The 8,920-nt window shown below is 42.7% G+C and overlaps 1 pseudogene; it reads left to right on the plus strand.

The window, feature by feature from the left end:
- The first annotated feature begins 8,053 nt into the window (after nt 1-8,053).
- LOC112809054 (large ribosomal subunit protein uL1 pseudogene) lies at nt 8,054-8,717 on the plus strand (annotated as a pseudogene).
- Nucleotides 8,718-8,920: the final 203 nt, after the last annotated feature.

Below are 8,920 nucleotides of genomic sequence, written 5' to 3' on the forward strand. Positions count from 1 at the left end.
AGGAAATGGTCCAGTTTCTTTCTTCTGCATGTGGCTCTCTAATTTTCCCAACACCATTTGTTGAAGGGACTGTCTTTATTCCATTGGACATTCTTTCCTGCTTTGTCCAAGATGAGTTGACCATAGAGTTGAGGGTCCATTTCTGGGCTCTCGATTCTGTTCCATCGAACTATGTGTCTGTTTTTGTGCCAGTACCATACTGTCTTGATGATGACAGCTTTGTAATAGAGCTGGAAGTCCAGAATTGTGATGCCGCCAGCTTTGCTTTATTTTTCAACATTCCTCTGGCTATTCGGGGTCTTTTCTGGTTCCATACAAATTTTAGGATTATTTGTTCCATTTCTTTGAAAAAAGTGGATGGTATTTTGATGGGGATTGCATTGAAGGTGTAGATTTCTCTAGGTAGCATTGGCATCTTCACAATATTGTTCTTCCAATCCATGAGCATGGAATGTTTTTCCATTTCTTTGTGTTTTCCTCAATTTCTTTCATGAGTATTTTATACTTTTCTGAGTACAGATCCTTTGCCTCTTTGGTTAAATGTATTCCTAGGTATCTTATGGTTTTGGGTGCAGTTGAAAATGGGATCGACTCCTTGATTTGTCTCTCTTCTGTCTTGTTGTTGGTGTATAGGAATGCCACCGATTTCTGTGCATTGATTTTATATCCTGCCACTTTACTGAATTCCTGGATGAGTTCTAGCAGTTTTGGGGTGGAGTCTTTTGGGTTTTCCACATACAGTATCATATCATCTGCAAAGAGTGAGAGTTTGACTTCTTCTTTGCCGATTTGGATGCCTTTGATTTCTTTTTGTTGTCTGACTGCTGTGGCCAGGACTTCTAATACTATGTTGAATAGCAGTGGTGAGAGGGGACATCCCTGCCGCGTTCCTGACCTTAGGGGAAAAGCTCTCACCTTTTCCCCATTGAGAATGATACTTGCTGTAGGTTTTTCATAGATGGCTTTTATGATATTGAGGTATGTACCCTCTATCCCTATACTCTGAAGAGTTTTGATCAAGAAAGGATGCTGTACTTTGTGAAATGCTTTTTCTGCATCTATTGAGAGGATCATATGACTTGTTCTTTCTTTTGTTAATGTATTGTATCACGTTGATTGATTTGCGGATGTTGAACCAGGCTTGCAGCCCAGGGATAAATCCCACTTGGTCATGGTGAATAATCCTTTTAATGTACTGTTGTATCCTATTGGCTAGTATTTTGGTGAGAATTTTTGCATCCATGTTCATCAAGGATATTGGTCTGTAATTCTCCTTTTTGATGGGGTCTTTTGTCTGGATTTCGGATCAAGGTAATGGTGGCCTCATAAAATGAGTTTGGAAGTTTTCCTTCCATTTCTATTTTTTGGAACAGTTTCAGGAAAATAGGTATTAATTCTTCTTTAAATGTCTGATAGAATTCCCCTGGGAAGCCATCTGGCCCTGGGCTTTTGTTTCTTGGGAGATTTTTGATGACTGCTTCAATTTCCTTAGTGGTTATAGGTCTGTTCAGGTTTTCTATTTCTTCCTGGTTCAGTTTTGGTAGTTGATACATCTCTAGGAATGCACCCATTTCTTCCAGGTTATCTAATTTGCTGGCATAAAGTTGCTCATAATATGTTCTTATATTTGTTTTTATTTCTTTGGTGTTGGTTGTGATCTCTCCTCTTTCATTCATGATTTTATTGATTTGGGTCCTTTCTCTTTTCTTTTTGATAAGTCTGGCCAGGGGTTTATCAATCTTGTTCATTCTTTCAAAGAACCAGCTCCTAGTTTTGTTGATGTGTTCTACTGTTCTTTTGGTTTCTGTTTCATTGATTTCTGCTCTTATCTTTATTATTTCTCTTCTCCTGCTGGGTTTAGGCTTTATTTGCTGTTCTTTCTCTAGCTCCTTTAGGTGTAGGGTTAGGCTGTGTATTTGAGACCTTTCTTGTTTCTTGAGAAAGGCTTGTATTGCTATGTACTTTCCTCTCAGGACTGCCTTTGCTGTATCCCAAAGGTTTTGAACAGTTGTGTTTTCATTTTCATTGGTTTCCATGAATTTTTTAAATTCTTCTTTAATTTCCTGGTTGACCCATTCATTCTTTAGTAGGATGCTCTTTAGTCTCCATGTATTTGAGTTCTTTCCGACTTTCCTCTTGTGACTGAGTTCTAGTTTCAAAAGTGTTGTGGTCTGAAAATATGCAGGGAATAATCCCAATCTTTTGGTACCGGTTGAGACCTGATTTGTGACCTAGGATGTGATCAATTCTGGAGAATGTTCCGTGGGCACTAGAGAAGAATGTGTATTCCGTTGCTTTGGGATGGAATGTTCTGAATATGTTTGTGAAGTCCATTTGGTCCAGTGTTTCATTTAAAGTCTTTATTTCCTTGTTGATCTTTTGCTTAGATGATCTGTCCATTTCAGTCAGGGGGGTGTTAAAGTCCCCCACTATTATTGTATTGTTGTCAATGTGTTTCTTTGCTTTTGTTATTAATTGTCTTATATAATTGGCTGCTCCCATGTTAGGGGCATAGATATTTACAATTGTTAGATAGACCCTTTAAGTAAGGTATAGTGTCCTTCTTCATCTCTTATTACAGTCTTTGTTTTAAAATCTAATTTGTCTGATATAAGAATTGCCACCCCAGCTTTCTTTTGGTGTCCATTAGCATGGTAAATGGTTTTCCACCCCCTCACTTTCAATCTGGGGATGTCTTTGGGTCTAAAATGAGTCTCTTGCAGACAGCATATTGATGGGTCTTGTTTTTTAATCCAATCTGATAGCCTGTGTCTTTTGATTGGGGCATTTAGCCCATTTACATTCAAGGTAACTATTGACAGATATGAATTTAGGGCCATTGTATTGCCTGTAAGGTGACTGTGACTGTATATTGTCTGTGTTCCTTTCTGATCTATGCTGCTTTTAGGCTCTCTCTTTGCTTAGAGGACCCCTTTCAATATTTCTTTTAGGGTTTGTTTTGTGTTTGCAAATTCCTTTAGTTTTTGTTTGTCCTGGAAGCTTTTTACCTCTCCTTCAATTTTCAATGATAGCCTAGCTGGATATAGTATTCTTGGCTGCATATTTTTCTCGTTTAGTGCTCTGAAGATGTCATGCCAGTCCTTTCTGGCCTGCCAGGTCTCTGTGGATAGGTCTGTTGCCAATCTAATGTTTCTACCATTGTAGGTTACATAGCTCTTCTCCTGAGCTGCTTTCAGGATTTTCTCTTTGTCTCTGAGACTCGTAAGTTTTACTATTAGATGTCGGGGTGTTGACCTATTTTTACTGATTTTGAGAGGGGTTCTCTGTGCCTCCTGGATTTTGATGCCTGTTTCCTTCCCCACATTAGGGAAGTTCTCTGCTATAATTTGCTCCAATATACCTTCTGCCCCTCTCTCTCTTTGTTCTTCTTCTGGGATCCCAATTATTCTAATGTTGTTTCATCTTATGGTATCACTTATCTCTCGAATTCTGCCCTCGTGATCCTGTAGTTGTTTCTTTCTCTTTTTCTCAGCCTCTTTATTTTCCATCATTTGGTCTTTTGTATCGCTGATTCTCTCTTCTGCCTCATTTATCCTAGCAGTTAGTGCCCCCATTTTTTATCGCACCTCATTAATAGCCTTTTTGATTTCGACTTGGTTAGATTTTAGTTCTTTTATTTCTCCAGAAAGGTTTCTCTAATAATTTCCACGCTTTTTTCAAGCCCAGCTAGTATCTTTAAAGTCATGATTCTGAACTCTAGGTCTGACATCTTACTAATGTTCGTATTGAGTAGGTCCCTGGCAGACGGTACTACCTCTTGTTCTTTTTGCTGAGGTGATTTTTTTCGTCTTGTCATTTTGTCCAGAGGAGAATAGATGAATGAGAGAACAAAATGCTAACAGGTTAACAACGTCCCCAGCAAATATGCTCTATACAAATCAGAAAAGACCTGAAACCAGGGGAAAAGAAAGGGAAAGAAAGAAAAAAGAAAGAGGAAAAAAAAAGAAAAAGAAAAAGATAAAAACAAACAAAAACAGAACAAAACAAAAAACACCAGAATATGATCCACTATGATCAGGCTAGTGCATAGATCAGTGCCACACACTAGATTTTGGGTGTATTTTGGTCTGTTAAAGAAAGTGCCTCCTAAAATTTTAAAGGAAGAAAGACATATATGTACAAAATAAGGGTTGCTACAATGAAGGGATGGAAGATGACTGTAAAGATGAAAATTATAAAAGGTTCTATAAATGGAATTGATAAGATAAGAAGTTGTTTGAAAGAAGAAAGATTTAAAAAAAAAAGAAAAGAAAAAAAATGGGAGAGATTGTGGTCAGGCAGGAGACTAGAACAAAGCCATACACTAGTGATTTAGGGTGTATTTTGATATGTTAGAAGAAACTGTATATCAAAATTTTAAGGGGAGAAGAACTTATATATATATATGCCAAAAATAAGGGTAACTACTATGAAGGGATAAAATATGACTCTAAAAATGAAAAATAAAAAATGCTTTTTTTAAAAAAAGGGATTGATAAGATGTTGTTTGAAAAAGGGAAAAAGAAAAATAAAAAAAACAGTTAAAAAATTAACTTTGAAAAACTAATGAATCATGGTAAAAAAGCCATGAATTCTATGTGCAGTATTCCCCTAGCGCTGGAGTTCTCCCGTTCTCCTTGATCGGTCAACTTGGTCTTGGCTTGCTGACTGTTCGTGCTGATCTTCTGGGGGAGGGGCCTGTTGCCGTGGTTCCCAAATGTCTTTGCCCGGAGGCAGAATTGCCCCACCCTTGTCGGTCCGGGCTAAGCAAGCTGCTCGGGTTTGCTCTCAGGAGCTTTTGTTCCGTGCAAGCTCCCCGTACAGCTTTGGAGGACCAGGGTAAAAATGGTGGCCTCCCATCCTCTGTCCGGAGGAGCTGAGAACTCGAGGCCCCGCTCCTCAGTGCACCCCCAGAGAAAAGCAGTCAATCACTCCCATCTCCCCGGTCTCCGGCCGCGCTCCATGCTCACCCGGCCTGTGACCGAGCATTTCTATCTCTGGCACCCGACCCCATGTGGAGTCTCCAAACCCAGCAGATCCCTGGGGTGCGCTCCCGCGCCGCTCCTCCCGGGGGAGGAAGGGGAGTCTCCCCCGCTCTGCCGCTTGTTGGGTCCCTGCTGAAGGAGCAGTGGCCCAACTGTGCCGTGGATCACGGTTTATGGCAACCCCGAGCTGAGAGCCTGCGCCTCGGCTCCGTCTCTGCAGCCGGCTTCCCTGCTCCGATACCCGGGAGCTCTGCCGCACTCAGGCACCCCCGGTCTTTCTGTGACCCCGAGGGTCCTGAGACCACACTGTCCCGGGAGGATTCCACCCCCCGCTTAGCCACTGCAGCGACGTCCCTCCGCCGAGCCAACTTCTAAAAGGTCCGATTTTGTGCTCCGCGGCTCTAGCACTTGCCAGAAGCGGCCGGCGGAGGCCCCCTCCCCCGCCGTCTAACCTCCCGAATATCGCCTCGGATTCACTTCTCCGCACTCCTACCTTCCAGTAAGTGGTCGCTTCTCTGTTCAGAGAGTTGTTGCTACTTTCCTCTTCGATCTCCTGTTGAGTTCGTAGGTGTTCAGAATGGTTTGATCCCTATTCAGCTGAATTCCTGAGACCAGACGAAATCCGGGTCTCCTACTCCTCCGCCATCTTGCTGTTTTATTTAATTTTAATTATTTATTTATTCGAATCACTCTCCTACAGGGAAGGCCAGATCAAAGTCTGTAGTTGCATTGAGGAGGGAGGTGATGAATAAAACAATTAAAATCCTTCTGGGGAGAGCGAAATACTCCCCTCACAGGGTTGTTAGGATTAAATGAATTAATACTACCTATAAATGCATAATATGGTGCCAGGATAGGTAAGAATTTCTATGTAAGTATTACCAATTAATGTACAGTTTATCAGTTTATCACGCTGCTGATTGTTTATGTACTTAAGGGAAGGCTGGGACATTTTTGTAGAATCTACAATAGCCTAGGATAGTGGTTCCCAAGTTGGGCCATGTATTACAATCAGCACTAGCCGAGGTGATGCCCAGCCCCACCGAATTAGAACTCTGGAGTTGAGGCTCCAAAAATCTGTATTTTTAGACTGTTCCCCAAATGGTTCTGATGAAGCCAGCCTCACACTGTATGTGGAAGTTATTGACAGTCCAAGGGCAGTGGCTACTTTTTGCTTATCAGATCTTAGCTATAGTGATAATGGACCAGGTGTCATGGAAAAACCTGTAAAAATCATTTAATCTAGCCCCTCATTTTGTCGATGGGAGGCTGAAGGCCAGAGTGGTGGAATGACTCCTGAAGCCACACAGCTAGTTAGTGGCAGAGATGGCACCCAACCTCCCACCTAGAACCTTTTCTTTGAGCTTCTTTCCTACCCTCTTATCCTCTGCTAAGCTATATGCTCACAAATGGCAGGATGGGGCTATCTTCTTTGTGTTTCTCCTGCTATCATGGTGTCTAGAACAGAGTAGGACTCTAATATATATGTTTAATGGTGAACTAATTGTACCGAAACCATCTTCTACCTCTCTGACTCATGTGCTCAGAAAAGGTCAGTTTTACAGCAAGTCGGGAGTTATGAGCTCCGCATCAATGAGGCTCAGTCAGGGAAGAGGGGAGGTTGTATTCTCTGTTATGTGCAGACTGATTTCTTAGGACTTTTGGGATTCTCATGGATGGAAACTTTTCCCTGTTACCTCCTAATAGTGAGGAGGTATTTGCCTAGAACTTCATCTCAGTCAAGATACTTTTGGTTCAAGGTTAAAGAAACCAACTTGGGATTACTTAAGTAGGAGGGGGGATTTATTGAAAGGAGACTGGCTTATCCATGGAGCACAAAGGCCTCAGGGTAAACCATGTTGAGGGAGTAGAAAACCGTGAGGGACTCAGGCTGCCATGTCTTCTCTTGCATCTCGACTTTTCTGTCTCTGCAGATATTCTTTTTCTGTTTCTCCAACTGCAAGGCCCAAGATGATCAAGCCATAATTTCTAGGATTTCCCCCTCTTCCCAAATCTTTGCTATTATTTATAGACCTAAGCAAAACTCTCTAGCTGCCTCCAGGTCACAATTCCAAATATCTTGGGAAAAGCCTTTATTTGCCCACATGAGGCCAAGTGTCCATTTGTGCTTGGATTAACTATGGTTAGGGCCTCCTAATATTAGTTAGGGTTCCTAGTATTAATATTATAGAATACTAACATGAGTGTCAGAGTAGTTATAGGCCAAGTGTAGTTCTTGTAGACAGTCTGGAGGGAGATGTGTGTGCATGTGTGTGAGCTGGCAGACTCTAACCAGTATCTATGAGAGGTGTGTTTGTCAACTTTACTATGAAAACAAACAACCCCCCAGTCTCAATGACTTATGACAATAAACATTTACATCTCACTTTACATGTGCTGTGGCTCTGTGCCATGTGTCTTCTCAGCCAGGACTCAGGTGGAAGGAGCAGCCCTTATCTGGGAAATGTCTTTCTTGTCACAAAGAGAAAAGAACAAGAGGCTGAGCCAAACTATGCACCTGCTCCCAAAGCTTCCTCTTGGAAGTGGCTTGGCTGGAGTTTGCTCACAGTCATTTGGCCAAAGAAGTCCCAGGGCCAAGCGTAACAATGAGGCAAGGAGTGCACACCACCTCCAGGAAGGCTGGGCAGGTCACTTGTCAGGCGCTGGGATCCTCTACCAGGGCAGGGCACAACTAAGTGTGAACAACAACAGTGGGACACAGCAGGTTTTAATAATGGCAACAATAATTGACCTTTAGCAAATCTCTAAAATGAGCTAGACACTGTGCTAAGAGGTTTATGCAAATTACCTCATTTAATTATCCCAATAACCTTATGAAGTAACCACTGTTGCCCTCACTTTATTGAGTAGAAAATGCCAGCTTACAGAGGTTGAACAACTTGCATCCTGCCACAGCTCAGGTGGGACTGCCCAGATCCCACTGGGGTGCTCCCGGGGGATGCTACCTGTATCAGTTTCCTGTGGCTGCTGTAACAGATTGCCACCAACGTAGTGGCTTTAAACAACACACATCTAGCTCTTATCCGGTGATCATGGCATGTCGCACCATGAGCAGCAAAATCTCCCGTGACATCCTATACAAGGTGGTGCAGGAAATCCTGCATGGGAACCGGTACAAGTGCCCGTGGTTTTTGAAGATGCTGGAGATGGTGGAGCTGCAGAACAGCTTGAAGAACTATGACTCTCAGAAAGACAAATGCTTCTTGGGCACCGTCAGGCTTAAGTCCACTCCCCACCCCAAGTTCTCCATATGTGTTTTGGGGGACCAGCAGTGCTGTGATGAGGCCAAGGCTGTGGATATTCCCCACATGGACATTGAGGCACTGAAGAAACTCAACAAGAATAAAAAATGAGTTAAGAAGCTGGCCAAGAAGTATGATACCTTTTTGGCTTCAGAATCTTTGATCAAGCAGAGCCCATGAATCCTGGACTCAGGCCCGAATAAGGCTGTCAAGTTCCCTTCCTTGCTGACCCTCAGTGAGAACATGGTGGCCAAAGTGGATGAAGTGAAGTCCATGATCAAATTCCCAGATGAAGAAGGTGCTGTGCCTGGCGGTGGCCGTTGGCCACATGAAGATGACAGATGATGAGCTCATGTACAGCATCCACTTAGCTGTTAATTGCCTGGTGTCACTGCTCAAGAAGAATTGGCAGAACATCAAGAGCACCATGGGCAATTCCCAACACCTGTACCACGGCACAGCTTACTAAACCTTGGTGCTACCAAAAAAAAACAGAAGCAAAAAACCAAACCAAACCAAACCCACATCTGTCATCATACCGTTCTGAAGTTCGACCTGGGTCTCACTAGGCTAAAATCAGGGCTGCACTCATTTTCAGAGGTTCTAGGGGAGAATCCATTTCCTCCCATGTTCCAACTTCTAGAAGCTGCCCCCATTCCTTGATGTGTGTCC

This window comes from Callorhinus ursinus, unplaced genomic scaffold, assembly GCF_003265705.2.
Source record: "Callorhinus ursinus isolate GAN/ISIS: 27379988/994484 unplaced genomic scaffold, GSC_fseal_2.0 scaffold56, whole genome shotgun sequence".
Classification (NCBI taxonomy): domain Eukaryota; kingdom Metazoa; phylum Chordata; class Mammalia; order Carnivora; family Otariidae; genus Callorhinus; species Callorhinus ursinus.